This window comes from Talpa europaea (genome assembly GCF_964194135.1).
Source record: "Talpa europaea genome assembly, chromosome: 3".
Lineage (NCBI taxonomy): Eukaryota > Metazoa > Chordata > Mammalia > Eulipotyphla > Talpidae > Talpa > Talpa europaea.
The window spans coordinates 101,232,104-101,249,823 of record NC_140069.1 but is presented as its reverse complement, the minus strand read 5'-3'; positions in this window follow the sequence as shown (position 1 = coordinate 101,249,823).

Here is a 17,720-nt window from a genome sequence, read left to right as displayed (position 1 = left end):
CCCAGATTGCTGGGGGCCGAACTCGTGCTGCAGTGGCTGGTGATAGCTTGATAGTGCTGTCTTTAACCCCTGCACCACCAGGGAGTCCCCTAAGATATATGTTTCTAAACATAAAAATACAAGAAATAGGACTGTTCATTCTGCGTGGAAGGTTCTTGGGGAAAGTGTACATAGTCACAGTCCTCAGGTACTTCCACATCCATGTAGCAGAGGATGCTGCAGGCTTAGAGTCACTTCTGACTCACCTCTCCCACTGTGCAAATGTAGACTGAACACCTACTCTAGATCAATCACCAGGCTACACATTAGGGTAACACAGATGAATGAAATGCTGTGGCTTAAGGAGACGGGGAGTAGAATAGAGGAAAGAGGGAATGTTCATTTCCTGTGACTGACATAACAAATTACTTCAATCTTGGTGGCTTAAAACAACAGAAATTTATTCTCTAACAGTTCTGAAGGCCAGAAATCTGAAATCAAGGTTTTTACCACAGAGGCTCAAAGAAAGAATGCTTCCAGCTTCTGGCAGTTGTTTGCATTCCTTGGCTTGTAGCCACCTCACTCCAATCTCCGTCTTCATCTCACATGGCCTCCTCTGTGTTAGTATCAAATCTCCCTCTAACTTTCTTTAGTAAGGACACTTGTAATTGGGCCCATCTGAATAATCCAGGATGGTTTCATTCCAAATTTCTAAATTTTAATTATATCTTAAAGACACTTTTATCCAAATAAGATTAGACTTACATGTTTTTGGTGGATATATCTTTTTTGGAAGGTGGGTGATGCAGCACTCACTTCACTACAAAGGGTTAAGTAAATTATTAAAGTAAATGTCACACAGTCTTTTTAGAAGTATAGGCAAGGTGTGGGAGTATTAGAGGGGTGGGAATGGGGTGGAGGAGAGAATACTCTGGTGCATATATATCTATATAAATTTTTAGGTTTTTTTTTGTTGAGGTAATAGTTTACAACACTGTATGTTATATATACTTCAGGGTACAGGTTACACCTTTAAAAATATATGTTATCTGGGGGCCTCCCTGGTGGTGCAAGTGTTAAGACTCAACCTATGAAGCTATCCTCAGCCACTGCAGCATGAGTTCAATTCCTGGCCAGACAGGGAGCAACCCACACGGTGCAGCAGACCTCTACTGACTCGCCTGCTGCTCCCCTCAGCAGTGTACTTTGGTCAATCTGCCTGTTCTGTTCTCCACTCTGTCGCTGGTGAATCCTCTCACCCCCCATACCTCAGGCCTGTACCCCAGCTCTTGTATGCATAAATAAATAAATCTTAAAAAAAAATTATATGTTATAGGGCTTCCCCGGTGGCGCAGCTGTTGAGCGCTGGGTTGTGAGGCTGCCCGCCGCCTCTGCGGCGCCAGTTCGATCCCCGGCTGCTCCCCGGCCACCAGAGGAGGGTCCCACATGGTGTGCAGACCTCTCTGCAGCCCGCTGCTCCCCTCAGCAGTGTACTTCGGTCCTTCTGCCTGCTCTGCTCCCCGCTCTGGATCTGGTGAATTCTCTCACCCTCCCGCGCTTCTGACTTTACCCAGTGCATGTATAAACAAACCAAACAAACAAACAAATAAAAAAAAACATACCTCTAGAAAAAATTAAAAAAAAATTATATGTTATCATACCATGTCCACCAGGAAAGCACCAATTATTCTCTACCAGAATCCCCAGTGTCCTCTCCCTGCCTTGCTTCCACAGCTCCATCTAATTCTGGTAGCTTCAATTCTGCAGTCAGATTTCAAGAGTTTGTTTTGGTTTGCTTTTATCTACTTCTTTATTTGGTTCTTTACAACCCATATGAGTGAAATCATCTAGTATTTACCTTTGTTTCTCCTTCTGACTTATTTTGCTTAGCACAATCCCCTCCATTCCCATCCATGTTGTCTGCAATGGCACAATTTCATGTGTTTTTGTTTTTCTTTTCTTTTATACAGTTGTGTAGTATTCCATTGTGTATAAAAATTACATCTTCTTTATCTACTCTAGTGTCATTGGGCACTTAGGTTGTTTCTATAGCTTGTCTATTATAAATACTGCAATGAACACAGGAATTCATCAAACCCTTGGAATTTGTGATTTTTTCATCCTTAAGGTAGAAACCTAGAAGTGGGATTGTTGGGACATATAGTAGATCTATTATTATTGTTTTGAAAAGACTCTTTACTGTGTTCCAAGGAGGCTGGACCAGACTACATTCCCAAAATTTGCTCGTATATCTAATGTTTCCACTAAATTATGTATTCACAATAGGAATTCTACCACCATCTCCCCCATGGGGGAGGAAACTGAAGAGTAAAAACCCTCACTTTGTAATGAAAAAGCAAAGATATATGTACAGTTCACTAACAAATATTCATTATATCTGAAGTAAAATTTTATGGATGGGGGTGGGTCAATTAGAAAAAAATGTCTAACAGGGGTCTTTAAGGGAATAATAATGAAAATAGGTTTGAGGAACACTGAATTAGCACACAACCTCCACCACCTTATAGTAATCAGTGTGGAGGCAAAGCACTCAGTAACTGTTAGTTCATTAATTGTATAAATAGATGATGTTGGGAGACAAACTGGGCCCCATTAGTGAAAAAAAAAAAAATTCCACAAAGAGAACTAATAATGAACTAAGTCTGCTCAACAAGATAGTAAGCACGCTAGCCTTAGAAGTATTCAAGGAGAGGTTAAATGAGAACTTTCCTCTGATAAATGTTAGGACTATAAAGATATTTGCTAAACTTCCTCAGTACATGACACACAATGTCACAATACCATGAACCCTCTTGGGTATTTGTTCAGCTGCTTTGACTTTTTTTTTTTAAGTTTGTTCATTTATTCATTCATTCATTCATTCATTCATTTATTTATTTATACAAGCACTGGGTACAGTCAGAAACGCGGGAGGGTGAGAGAATTCACCAGAGCCAGAGCAGGGAACAGAGCAGGCAGAAGGACCGAAGCACACTGCTGAGGGGAGCAGCGGGCGGCAGGAGAGGTCTGCGCACCATGTGGGACCCTCCTCCGGTGGCCGGGGAGCAGCCGGGGATTGAACCGGCGCTGCAGAGGCCGTGGGCAGCTTTGCAACCCAGTGCTCAACCGCTGCGCCACCGGGGAGGCCCTGCTTTGACTTTTAAACAAACCAAGTCCAGTGATTGTAAGATGGATGTCTATGCCCACACCAAGGCCTAACCATCACTTGCTACCACAAAGAAATACACAGGCACCCAGTGAGAACTGGTACTGGTGTTCCAATCTGCCCATCCACTGCACAACCTAGTTCATTACCTGTGATTTTTTTTCTCATTTGTCATTTCACTTTCGCTATTCTATTTTGCAAAAGTCCTAAGAATGCTACAAATTAGGCCTCCCCAGTGGCGCAGCGGATTGAGAGCTGCGCTGTGAAGCTGTCTGCAGCCTCTGCAGCGCAGGTTTGATTCCCAGCCAGCCAGGGAGATACCCACATGGCACAGCGGAACTCTCCTGTCATACCTGCTGCTCCCCTCAGCAGTGTCTTCAGTCTGTCTGCCTGTTCTGCTCCCCGCTCTGTCTCTGAATTCTCTCGCCCTCCGTGCCTCTGACTGTACCCCAGTTCTTGTATAAATAAATCTTTTTAAAAAATTAGATGAATTAGCAAAGAGTCTTAGATGAGTCATATTATTATTTTCAATCTGACATTGACATATTTCCCATTGAATTTAGTGACAAAGCACTAGGGGATTGAGTATCACGCAGAGAGAGGACCCCACTGCTAAAGCAAATTGAAAGTGGAAAACAAACGCAAGGCTCTGTCTAAAGCACTAACAAAAAGACTGAATTTTTAAAAACTAAATCTTACATTTACACAATAGGGTGGTTCAAGTCTTCACAATTACCCAGAAATTGGGTAAGATAATTGATCAAAGAGTCTACAAATTTGAATCACTTAGAGCAGCTGGTGTGTTCGAAGCCGATGTGTGAGATACCAAGGAAACCTTCAAAACAGGAAATATCAGACTCAACTCAAGAAAGTTTAGCTGTGGTGAATTTGTACTTTTCGGTTTGCACAATGATTTGCAGATGTCTTCTGAAACCTGTGGCCAAGCGAGGGCGGCTTGGGCCACGCTCACCCTTCGCTGGCTCGCCCTTGGTCCGACCTACCCTCTCAGGCACCGCACTGAGCGCGCTCGAGAGGCCCCGCACACAAGAGGCCCCGCCGAGCTGCTTAGCTGCTGCCCCAGCGGATGAACTGGTGGGAAAGGTGTTTCGAATTATTCCATCCTTAAGCGAAAACAGCTCCACAAAGCCATCGATTTAAAAAGTACTTAAGCATCTGCTCTTACTGTGTTTGGTTTGCTTTTAGTTCTCCAACCATAGCCACATGGGATGGCATGGCTAAAGCTGTGAGGTCTTCCGTCTAAACATCAGGAGAACTTACACCGCTCAGTCCTGTTAACACCGCGAGATGCCAAAGGCATAAATCTTCATATTATACGGGGAGAAATGCGGTTTTATCACTGACAAAGAGCTGCGCCCTAGCATGGCAAAAATCTGATACAAAATTTCTCACTCTGGGGAACTTTTTTCCAACAGAGGAAAAAAATGTTGGCGCTAAAACTTCACCATATCCCAGCTATTCAATATTTAAAAAAAAAAAAAAAACGGTTAAAAAGTTGGCAGCAGGTCAAAACTATCACCATTCTGATTTTTATGAATGTTTAAAATTTGAATCTAGGTTTGTTTTCTGAGTGCAGGATCCTTGGGCCCACAGCCAGACTGCAAGGCAACAGCCCTAATCCAAAAACTCCTCTGCAGCGTCTCCTGTTCTGTAGCTGGAGGGCCAGGATAAGGGTAAACTCCCCCTAGACCTAGGATTCTGGAAACACAGTCACAAACGCAGCCTCCATCCCAACCTATGACGCTCTAGCAACAAACTCTAACCATATCCATAATGAAGAAGAGAAAATAATGCAGAAAAAGGGGGCACAAAAGTGACTTCAGCTAGGAGATTTGACAATTGTCATGGTTCTGTGTTTCCCTTTCTGTAAGAAATCTTTCCATATGCTAATCCATATTAACCTATTAGAGGATGATGACTGACATAGAAATGGTTTCTTGGCTTTTTAAGATGAGCCACTAGGCCATTCCTCAGAATGGAGAGCTTTGCTGATTATACTCAATTGCTATTTAGCAGCACCAACTCAGAAATGCCTCTCAGAAAGATAATGTCAGTCACAAGTAAAATTCTGCTGGTGTATACAAATACAAAAAATGTATTTTCATATATCTTTCTGGAAGTGTTATTCATCAAACAAGAGTCCTCTCAATACCCTAACAGTGTTTTTTTAAACTACGGTCCATCACAGCTGAATTATACCAAGGACTTGTGAAAACTTCAAGTTCCTGAGCCCCAGCCTAAACATACAAAGCGAATGTCTGGAGGAGGCTTGGATGTACATTTTAAACTTTCTCTCCAAAGTGATTAATTTTGATAAAGGTTGAGAACCACATCCCAGCAGCACAGTGCCTGCTGGCAACCTACAACAACACATCTGGATGCACCCCACCTCAACTGGGAAAGATGTGTGCAGGCAATAAATGCTCAGCATATATTATTATTATCAATAGTACATACAAGCATTATTGCTCATTATTCAAACAGAATTATTCAAATAGTATTTAAGAGCCTTTTGATAGTTTGGGCATCCTAATGGAAAAGAAAAAAATCAACTGGAAACTTGACCACAACTTAGGCACTCAAACACCTTGTTTGAAGGCTTTGCTCTTACCAAGGATCTCTACAACTATTTGAAAGGGAGGGCTGTACCTGACCAAAAATGACAGTGGAGACTGGGTCGTAGCCATTTTGTGTTTGAGTCTGTCTCAGTGGCTTTGTGTTTCTTAGATTCTTTCTTGTGGTCACCCATAGGCCTGACATACAATAAAAATAAAGCTTATAAATTGAATTTTACTAAAAAGGGAGGCTAAAACCAAATAAGGACTCCAGGCTTAGAATGAATATAGTCATGGCACACTGCCATCCAAGAAGAGTGGATTGTCATTCATTCATCAGAGTTCACAGGATGGAAGACAACTGACTCTGGTTTGCAGGAAATCCTAGAAGCAAATGGTAGATAGGCCCACATGTTTGAAGGGTGTTGCAGTTATTTAAACAGTATGCTTCAAAACAGGAACGCTTATTTTTATTTTTTGATCTTTCGGCTAGTAATTTTGATGGATTATGAGAACAGAAGCTAAATGTAATAAGGGGTCTGAACAAAACCAGACTTGTTTTTTTTTTTAAGGAAATGGAATATAAAGTAACTCATTTATCCCCAAATTGAGTCTCTAAGAAGCCATTTTATCTGCCACAAATCAGGCCTCATAAACAATTTCTAATATCTGTTTTAGTGTTTTCCTTCTCAAGGGGAGGTGTAAAAATGATTCCAGTAAAATTATGAGAAGCTGTATTTACAGATGTTAAAAATTGGAAGAATGTTTTTGTCAGGACTCTTCAGAAAGACATGTGGTCACAGTAAATGGTAAATGAAAGAAAAATTAAAAGCTGTCAAAGGGTCAGATTACAAAGGCAACAGAAATGTCAAACTGTGGAAGAAGCAGGGAAGATAGAGATAACTGAGAAATATTGTCATAAATATCTTAATCAACACATGCTATACTACAATAATTATATACATAACAAACAATTCAAATAATCAATTTTTATCAAATATCTACCATGTGTGAAGAACACTACTGACTTCCAGATGAGTACTATGAGTATAGATGAGTACTTTTAAATTTCATTTCCTTTATAAGAGCCTAGTGTATCTCATTACAATGTATGACTCAGGTCATCAAGTCACTGTGATATACATGACAAAATGCATATTTGCAGATTTGAAGCATTTCTTGGAGCCAAAATGTATATCTCTTGGGTATAGTTAGCCTATAACATACTTGGTTATGCCTACTCTGTATTCTAGAATCTAGACTCAGATACAGTCTCCTGAGTAGTGTCTATGTGCTTATCCATCTAAACCTACCTAGAATATTCTTTTTTTTTTTAATAAAGATAGTGCCCTTTTATTTTATTTTATTTTAAAGATTTATTTTTATTTATTTATACAAGCACTGGGTACAGACAGAAGCACGGGAGGGTGAGAGAATCCACCAGAGCCAGAGCGGGGAGCAGAGCAGGCAGAAGGACCGAAGTACACTGCTAAGGGGAGCAGCGGGCGGCAGGAGAGGTCTGCGCGCCATGTGGGACCCTCCTCCGGTGGCCGGGGAGCATCCGGGGATCGAACCAGTGTTGTAGAGGCTTCGGGCAGCTTCGCAACCCAGCGGTCAACCACCGCGCCACCGAGGAGGCCCTATCTAGAATATTCTTTAATTTGGGACTGCATGGAGAATGCAAAGGGCTATGCCTACTTATATACAACACTTTAAAGTTTAATAAAAACAAAAATGTCTAGTGCAAGGACACTGCATGATGTAATAGCCACAAGTTCAGATATTTTGCCTGCCTTGATCATTGGTCTATCTACAGCACACAGCATTGTCTCCGACATGGGCTAGGTATTCTGTAAATATTTTCTAGATGAACTAATGAAAAACTGAATTAACTAATACCTTCTGCAAAGTTATAAGTGGCTAATTTACAATAGCTCTAGGCTGGGAAAATGTATTCTCAACTGGCATGGGCTACATGAATCAGCAGTGCTGTGGTCAAGGAGAGAGTCCATGTGGCCAAGAGCTTGGTTACATATAGAGATTTGAGCAAATAAGTACATCAAGGATAATGGGAGCCAGGTTTCTCATTGTTGGAAAAGAGAACTGCAAATGTGGAAAAGAAGTTGGCTAGAATCAAGTATATAGTGTTGGAGTAGAATTGTGGGTATCAGTGTGAGCTCATGGTTTTTAAGGGAGAAAGAATGAGGGGGAGAGAGAAAAAGAAACAGAAAAAGAGAGAGAAATGGATAGAAATGTGTATACATGCATTTGTCCTACTTTTGTCTGCTGAGAAGTCCTAAAAGCAGTGACACTCCAGTAATAATGAACACATCTGGAGTTCACATCTTGGTTACTAAATACCAGTCTTCACTGAAAAGAATCAATGCTCCTTGAAGAAATGGTAGATTCCAGAGGATGTATAAAATGAATCTGAAACCATTTTTTTATGTCAAAACATAGTGAAAGGGCCTCCCTGGTGGCGCAGCGGTTGAGCGCTGGGTTGCGAAGCTGCCTGCAGCCTCTGCAGCGCCGGTTTGATCCCCGGCTGCTCCCCCCCCCCAACCGCAGGAGGGTCCCACATGGCGCGCAGACCTCTCCTGCCGCCCGCTGCCCCCCTCAGCAGTGTACTTCGGTCCTTCTGCCTGCTCTGCTCCCCGCTCTGGCTCTGGTGAATTCTCTCACCCTCCCGTGCTTCTGACTGTACCCAGTGCATGTATAAACAAACAAAAAAAAACCAAACAAATAAATGAATAAATAAATAAAACATGCCTCTATATATAAAAAAAAAAAACCATAGTGAAGTACTCAGAGGATGACAGAGACATGTCAAAAGGATACAGGAGCCAGCTCAAAGGAGCTCCTCAGGGTGAAGTGTGACGCAATTTGAGCAGCAAAGTGAATAATGTTAGGAATTGATTCTAACACATTGAATAAGATAGGAATTGATGATCCCTCAGTGATCAAAGTAACAAGGGTGACATTTAAACCAATATTGGAAGAAGAAAAAGTCACTGAATGAGAAGAGCCATGAGCATTCCAGACAGCGGTAACAACTAGCACAAGGGTTCCTTGCTTAATGAAGATGACCTTGACTTGTCTGAGTCACAGAAAGAAAGCTAGAGTGGCTGAAAAGAATGCTTGCTTGCACAGGAAAAGTCATGTGTGATAAATGGAGAAGTTGACAGAGTCTAGACCAGGTAGGGTTCATAAGCAGAGCAAAAATGTTGGATTTTATTCCCAGTATGACAGGAAGCCTTTGGAATGTTTTAAGCATGCTCTGATTTAAGTTTCTTAAATACCTCTCTGGCTGCTGTTTAGAGAGAAGATGGTAATGATGCAAGTGTGGCAGCAATGAAATCAAGCAGGAAGTTCTTGCAGTTGCTCCTGGTAGAGACAATGAGAACATGTGTAGAGTAATGCTCTGGGAGGTGGAAAGTGGGCAGTTTATGGATGTGTTCTGAAGGAAGTGTTGACAGGTCTTGCTGACAGATTTGACGTGAAACGGTAAAGAAAAGAGAACATCAACATAATTCCTAAGCTTTTTGGCCTCAGCAGCTGAATGGATGACGAAGCTACATGCTAAGATGGGATGATTGGAAGAGAAGCAGATTTTGAGGGGAAGGAAAAAGAATCAACAGATATGTTTTGGACATGATAAATTTGAGCTTTCTATCAAATATCCATATAAAGATGTCAGATCGACAGTTGGCCAGAGGAAATCTGAAATTCCAAATAAAGGTCAGAGCTAGAGACACAGATTTTGGAGCCATTGGTGTGTAGGTTAGATTGAAGACCTTAAAGTTAAATGAGCACACCCTTAAGAAAAAATATTGCTTGCACCTAGAGGAGAGTTTAAGAATGTGCTCTTGAAATGTCTCGCATTTAGAGATCTATCAGGGAGGAGAAGCCAGCAGACAAAGAAAGAATGACAGCCATGAGGTAGGAGGAAGGCAAGAGTATGTGGCATCATGGACAAGAAGACTTTTTTTAAGAATTTCAAAATTGAGGAAGTGTCACATAATGTGAGGCCAGAGCACTTAGTCACATGGAGGTAATGGTCCCTGGCAAGAGAAGTCTCAGTAGGAGCAGTGGGGACAGAAACCCAATCAGAATGAATTAAGTGGAGAATGTGAGACCAAAAAGTGGAGACAGTAGATGTAAGCAAGAGAGAAATTTTTTTTAAAGATCTATTTATGCATACAAGAACTGGGGAACAGGCCAGAGGTGTAGGGGGGTGAGAGGATTCACCAGAGACAGAGTGGGGAGCAGAACAGGCAGACTGACTGAAATACACTGCTGAGGGGAGGAGTGGGCAAGACAGGAGAAGTCTGCCATGCCATGTGGGTAGCTCCCTGACCAGCCGGGAATTGAACTCATGCTGCAGAGGCTGTGGCTAGCTTCAAAGTGCTGTGCTTAACCCCTTGTGCCACAAGGGAGGCCCCAAGAGAGAACATTTTAAGAACTTTTGCTATCAAGGGGAGCAGTGAAATGATACAGAAGCCAGAAGAATAAAGGGGGTCAAGGAAGCTTCTTTTATTTTGATTTTTAGACAGAAGATATTAGAACACTTTTGCTCTAGTTGTATATTCCTTAGAATCCCTCCGAGTAGGGACATTAGTGAAACATGGATACAAGACAGGAGATATTTGTCCAAGAGTTGATGAACTAAAAAAGTGAAGAGACATATGCAGAGTACAACTAAAGCTTTGATAGAATGGAGCAGGGACAATTTATAATGATAAGTATGGAAGGGAACAAGTATGGGGAGATTAACTGGTGAAAAACATAAGAATTACTACTAGACTGCTATTTTCCCAATGAAGAATGAGACAGGGTCAGAGATAAAATAGTGAGGGAAGGAGGAGGAGATAAAAAACAGTGATTTTGTAAAGTGGCAAGTGAAACAAGCATGATTGCTACTATGTTGAATGTCAGTTTGAGATTTGAGTCCAAGAGTTTGAAGTGAGAATGTCAGCATATTTGTGAGTTTTCTCCAGTCAACAGCCAGCACCAAGTAGGTAGTTGTGGTCTTAACCAGGATTGGGGCTCTGCCAACCAAGTTCTGTGGGGATGAATGTACAAGAATTAAAGGTGTTTAAAATGTCCATAATGACTATGATGGAAGACTATGGGTATTTTGGTGATGGGTGTGGTGTGCTACAATAACTGAAAAGAGAAGATTCTATACCTCTAAATCACAAACAACAGATACCACCTTACACCAGTGAGAACAGCACATATTAAAAAAAAAAAAAAAAAAACTAGCAACAACAAATGTTGGCGAGTATGTGAAGAAAAAGAAACTCTCCTACACTGCTGGTGGGAATGCGAACTGGTCCAACAGCTATGGAAAGCTGTGTGGAGGTTGCTCAAACTACTGAAAATGGAGCTACCATATAACCCAGAAATTCCACTCCTAGGAATCAACCCAAAGGAAACAAAGACATTAATTCAAAAGGATACCTGCACCCCTAAGTTTACTGCAGCACTATTTATAATAGGTAAGACATAGAAACAGCCCAAATGCCCAAAAATAGATGACTGGATCAAGATGTGGTACATATACACAATGGAATACTATTCAGCAATCAAAAAAGGTAAACTCATGCCATTCACAGCAACGTGGATGGAGCTAGAAAGCTAGAAGTGATTATGCTCAGTAAAATAAGTGAGAAAGAAAAAGAAAAACATCAGATGGTTTCACTTATAGGAGGAATATAGGAGAACCAAATAAGTGATGAAGGGGGATGAACAAAAAAAGAACAAAAAAAATTAACAGGCAACTATAAATCAGAAACATTCTAAAGGGGACGGGAGAGAGAGGGATCAGAACAGGAGAGGGAAGAGCACAAGGGACCATGGCGATGGTGCATGAGTGAATTGGTGGTGGGAATTCTATGGGGACTACACCTGAGAGAAGAAAGCAAACATTGTACAAAAATGAAAAACATTGTACAAAAATGAACAATGATGTAAATTACATATAAATAAATTATATTAAATTAAAAAAATAAATTGAGTCTCACCGGTGGTGCTGCGGGTTGAGGATAGTGCTGTGAAGCTGTCCGCAGCCTCTCAAGTGCGGGTTCTATTCCCAGCCAGCCAGGGATGCCTGTTCTGCTCCCCACTCTGTCTCTGGTGAATCTTCTCACCCTCTTGCGCCTCTGGCCTGTACCCCAATTCTTGTATAAAAATAAATCTTTAAATAAATAAATAAAATGTAAATCACAAACAACATTGTAAACCAATGTTACTCTTATATATATAAATTACACATATATATAATAAATTAGTGGTTAAAAAAAGTCTATAATAATGAAACACAGCATTTAAGCCAGATACGAAGGGAAGTGAGGGCACTAGTGGAGGTGATTGAAAGTGATGGTCAGTGGTTTGGAAAACTCAGCAAAGACTAGAAACTGCTAGTAAGTACTGGAATAAGTGAGCTAAGGGACAGAGGAAAGGGGTGAAGAAGGTGGTCCTGAGAGTGGGTAGCCACAGAAAGTGAAAAAACTGATTGTTGGATGTGAGCTGGTTGAAGAACTATGAGGCCAACTTTAATTATAAGAAACTGAAATTTGGTAATTCCAATTTGCAAAATGGATTCTCTTTTGCCATATTTCTCACAGCCTCCAGAGTCCAAGAGGATTTGTTAGAAAAGATGAAGACATAATAACCAGAAAAAAATAATTAGTCCTACTAAGTGAGTAGTTCTGAACTTTGAAAAACCTATTAATTTTGTTTTACTCAATTAGCACAAGTTTTCTAACAGAACTTTTTCTCAAAAAATACACTTTGGAAAATGCTGATCTAATACTTTTGGTCAGAAGAGCACAAAGATCTTTATAAAAGCTACTATCTACATCTCTGTGGTAGACCAGTTGGGTAAAGCAGACCTATTCCCCCAACTAAGTATCACAAACAGATAAAATGGTTTACCCAGTTTGTGTTGACCTCACCAGAACTGAGAAAATCCAGTTTTCATTTTAAACCAAAGAGTCACTTGATAATCCAAATGGGGTTTTAACTGACTGCAAAGGAACTTCACATCTCTCCAGCTATTTTTAGGGCAGGCTTCACTGACATGTGACCCAGGGTCCCACGCTAGAAAGGAGTCCACCCTGGAGGCTATAAATGCCCTGTAGTCACCACCTTGATTTTTTTTTTTTCATTTTTAAATCATTTTATTATTTATGCCATAGTCACATTTAAATTGGCAGAACTGCTCCCGTGACAGTCAGGACAGAAGCCTTAACAATTTCATCTTTGAATGTGTTTTTTTTTTTTTAAGTGGAGTCCAATGGGATGATGAGGCAGGTTTGGGGCCTGTGCTGATAGGCAGTCCTTTCTCCCACCTCATCCCAGGGCCCCTGAAAGTACTAACCACTCTGTAAGGGCAGGAAGGACATGGAGCAGGATCTCTATGATCAGAGCAAATGGGGCAAAGGAGGAGTCCTGGAGCCCTCAATGGCTTTTCAGGCTTTTATTGGGATTTACCAGCAGGTAGGGGTACTGGGGGGCTGGGAGGCAAGTCTTCGCTGTATCTGGGCTCTCCGGTGTTCTCGGGTGGTCTCTGTTCTCTCTAGCTCTCGTTCGTGGTTCTCCTGCTCTTCTCTTCTTCTCGTGGTTCTGTTTCTACTGGTGTCCCCGTGACGCCACCCTATAAACTCAGTCTCTCAGCCCAGGTGTACCCACTCACGCATTCCCACACCCTACTCCAGGTGCCCGCCATCAGGCATGCATTCAGGACCGCAGGGATCCATCATCAATCCTAATGGCGGGAGGGCAGAAAAGCCTGATATCATTTACTTACCCTACACCCTCTCTGGCTCCTCCACCTCTCCACATCAACCTCTACAACTAGATACAAAACATGGGAGGAGCAAAGTTAGGGGCGTACTTTTGGTGTGCCAAAGTTGTGGGGAGGGCCCTGGCATTTGGAAGGGTTTGAACTTGCTGAGGGGTTATCTTTGTGTTGGAAAGGAAGTGTTTCATTAGACAGCAAATAAAGAACACATGATGTGGGGAGAGGGGTGAGAGAGAGAAGAGAGGAGAGAAAACAACCAAAGAAAAGGAAAAGGTCTTTTTTCCTCATTTATGGGTAAGAGGCCCTATGCCTTTATTTTGTACTAGGCCTAAAAATGATGTAGCCAGCCCTGGCCACTTAGTATGCATAATAAAAATAATGATGATAGTAATAATGAAAGGGGGAAGGGAAAGACTAGGGGAAAGAGGAAAAGGAGGGCAAAATAGAAGGCTGTTAAGAAAAGTTAATACAGGGCCTCCCCGGTGGCGCAGCGGTTGAGCACTGCACTTGGAAGCTGCCCGCAGCCTCTGCAGCACCAGTTCGATCCCCGGCCGCCGACGAGGGTCCCACATGGCACGCAGACCTCTCCTGCCTCACCCACTGCTCCCCCCAGCAGTGTACTTCGGTCCTTCTGCCTGTTGTGCTCCCCGCTCTAGCTCTGGTGAATTCTCTCACCCTCCCGCGCTTCTGGCTGTGCCCAGTGCTTGTATTAAAAAAAAAAAAGAAAAAGAAAAGTTAATATATTTGTAGCACATACTAAGACTCAAGCAATGTTCCAGGTGCTATATATAATTTAACTTATTTAATCTTCTCAACAATCCTATGACATAAGTACCACGATTGCTCCATTTTGCCGATGAGGAGAAAGTAAGGCCCAGAGAGGTTAAGTAACTTGCCGGCGTCTATCAGGTAGTGAGTGGCAATGCTGGGATTCTCGCTCACTCCAAAGTCTGTTTTACGGTTAACTTTCCAATTCCACCTCTCAGTATTGCGTATCAATTATTATACTTGTACCTGCACCTTTATTAATCTTCAAAAGGTTATTTTTATAAAGAACTTTCAGAATATGAATTCACTCATTTGCCCTCCCACTCGTAAAAGTCTTAAAATTATTTATTGCTTAATTTAAGGATTATCTTCTGCTTTAGTAACCCACACTAATGGAAGTGTTGAATAATCTTGACTCTAGTGTTAAGTGAGAGTCCTGATACTTAAAATGTTATCTTTGCTTAAGCAGGCAACAAGCATAGGCAAGCATAATTTATTCACTCACCAGTAATTATAGCGTTGAGGATATAGGCCTGTGCTTGACCTGAGAGCTTAATAAAGAATATCTTCACCACATTTCCTAAATTCTGGAAATAGGGATTTATGCAAGACAGGGTCATTATGCAAAACAGGCCATTAGAACTCAGCAGGATCCACAGCTGTAATTCAGCAGAGGGAGGTAAGCCTGACAAGGAAGTCCATGGAACTAGATTCCTAGTTGGCCAACGTCTTACAGAGATGTCAGTCCAAACTATTGACTTTTCTCTCTGCAAGCACTTGCTTCCCTGTATAGGATCCTCTGCTGTTTAAGGGCCTCCAATTTCCCTGTTAGAGAATTTTCTCCGCTATAAGAAGAAAATCATTCCCTCATCAGGCACCTACACCTTTTTATAATCTGTGCTGGATACATGCATGGGCCTGGTGATACATCAAGATTACATGAAGTGGGCCTCCCCGGTGGCGCAGCGGTTGAGCGCTGGGTTGCGAAGCTGCCCGCAGCCTCTGCAAAGCCAGTTCGATCCCCGGCCGCCGGCAAGGGTCCCACATGGCGCGCAGACCTCTCCTGCCGCCAGCTGCTCTCCTCAGCAGTCTATTTCTTCGGTCTGCCTGTTCTGTTCCCCACTCTGTCTCTGGTGAATTCTCTCACCCTCCCACACTTCCGACTGTACCCAGTGCTTGTATAAATAAATAAATAAATCTTTTAGAAAATTACATGAAGTGGGAAAAACAGTTTGTAGTAGACTTATAAAGAATTATTTTGATTAAAATATATATTAAAAAGTCTAACTACATTGCCAGACACCTGCCACCCAATGGCTTTGTTGATTAAGACTGTCTCAAGACAGATGGGTAGCACATGAAATATGTAAATAATAAATGAAAAACCAAATGCTGTGGAGTAATCATTTCTACCTTTATGGTGCTTATGTTGGACTTGACGGGAAAATTGTGGGATGTCCTTGATTAGGTTGACTTGGGCCCTGTGGAAGGATGGGGGTGAAGGTTTCAACCACATCCACCTAGTTCAACTCCCAAAAACTTCCACAAGTCCACATGTAGATAGAAAATCTAGAAATGGCATTTTTATGAATGTCTGGAGAAAATGCTATCACTTCTACTCAGAGTCTTGAGAATCACAGGATTACACACCTTCACTCTCTTACACAAAGTTGCCCTGAAACTGAAGAACACGGAGGGGTATAAATACTTTAACTTATGGCTAAGAGTATCCTCATTGTAGGGTAAGGAAAAATGTCAGGCTTTTCTGCCCTCCCACCATGAGGATAGATGAAGGAAACCTGCGGTCCTGAATGCATGCCTGATGGTGGGCACCTGGAATAGGGTGTGGGCCTATGTAGATGGGATTCACCTGGGCTAAGACTGGGCTTATAAGGGCGGCATCACAGAGACGCCAGCAGAAGCAGAACGAATGGAAGGAGAAACACGAGAGCAAAAGAGAAGCAGAGACCACTGGAGAGCGCCGGAGAGCCCAGACAGAGTGAAGACTTGCAGCACCCCTGGCTCCTGTGTACCCGGTAAATCCCAATAAAAACCTGCAAAAGCCACGGAGGGCTCCAGGACTCTCTTCTCCTTTACCCTGCCTGCTGGATTAGAAAAACCTGCTCAGTGCCCATTCCTGCCCCTACAGTCTTGAAGGCACAAGCAAAGAATAAGAAGACAGACAGGGATTAATCTATAAGATGCACAAGCCCTTTCTGGCCTCACCAGTAGTTTAATTGCCCTTTGACCCACAGAGTTTCTCTATGGACTAGATAATAGGACAGATCTGACAAAAGATGCCATTTTCTTCTTTCTTCTCCCCCAAGCTTTTGCCTATGTTTTCTTGTCCTTCCCAAGTGAGTGAACAAGTGAAGTATGTTCTAGCCCCTGACCTTCAAGAAACTAGAAAAGAGGATAGGAGTTCAAGAAACTAGAAAATAGGATAGGAGTTACTTCATATGTCAACCTGCCAAGTGAATTAGAACATTTAACATGCAGACAAACTGGCTTCCTTTCATTGAATTGATTGAATGCCACAGAGATGAATGTCAGTCCAGAATTGGTATCCATTGAATAGATGATATTTGGAAGAACTTGTTTGACACTTCATTTTTCTTCCCCCATAATTATTTCAAGGTGTTATATTATCAATCTGCAAAAACCTGAACAATTAGATTTTCATGAACCATGAATTTTCTCTCTTTCAAATATAGTAGCTTAGAACTGGGAGTAGTGTCATGTTCCTCTTCTATGAACCCAAGTATTTAACTGTATGCAATTAAAAAAAACATTTTTGGTATAACCCTTGGATAAGAAACTGGTTCTGCTCTGTCTCTCCCAGCCTGAACATGTTCCCTAGGTCAAGCCACATGATTCAGCTCTTTTTCTTCAGCAAATGTGAGAATGACATAGTGATAGAAAAGGAAGGCCTTATGGAGAGTCAGTGAGGTTGAAAATATTTGTATTGTTAATCATACATTTTTTAAATAAATAATAACTGTATTTTTAATTTAACACACTAGTGTCTCAAGGTGCACCATAAATGTATTTTCAAGCTTAGAAAAGAATTCCACATACTCTTACAAATAGCACCTATTCCTTTTTGCAGCACACTTTGGGCTGGCATGGATCATTCTAGAACATCTGCATCTTATTTGCTGAGGCATCATTATTGCCTCCTGTTCTTGGAACCAATACATACATTGCAGATTGGCCACATCAATAACACAATATTCACATATCATTGAGCATCCCTCTGTGGTAACCTGAACTGAGAGAATGAGCTCAATATCAGAGAACTTATAGAAAAGAAACATAGACTGTGGTGGAGTGGAATGTCAGAACCCTTCCAGACTTTAAAAAAATTCCCCAGTATAAATACTAGGAATGTCTGGCAGGTTTTAAAACTAGATAACTTCATTTATCT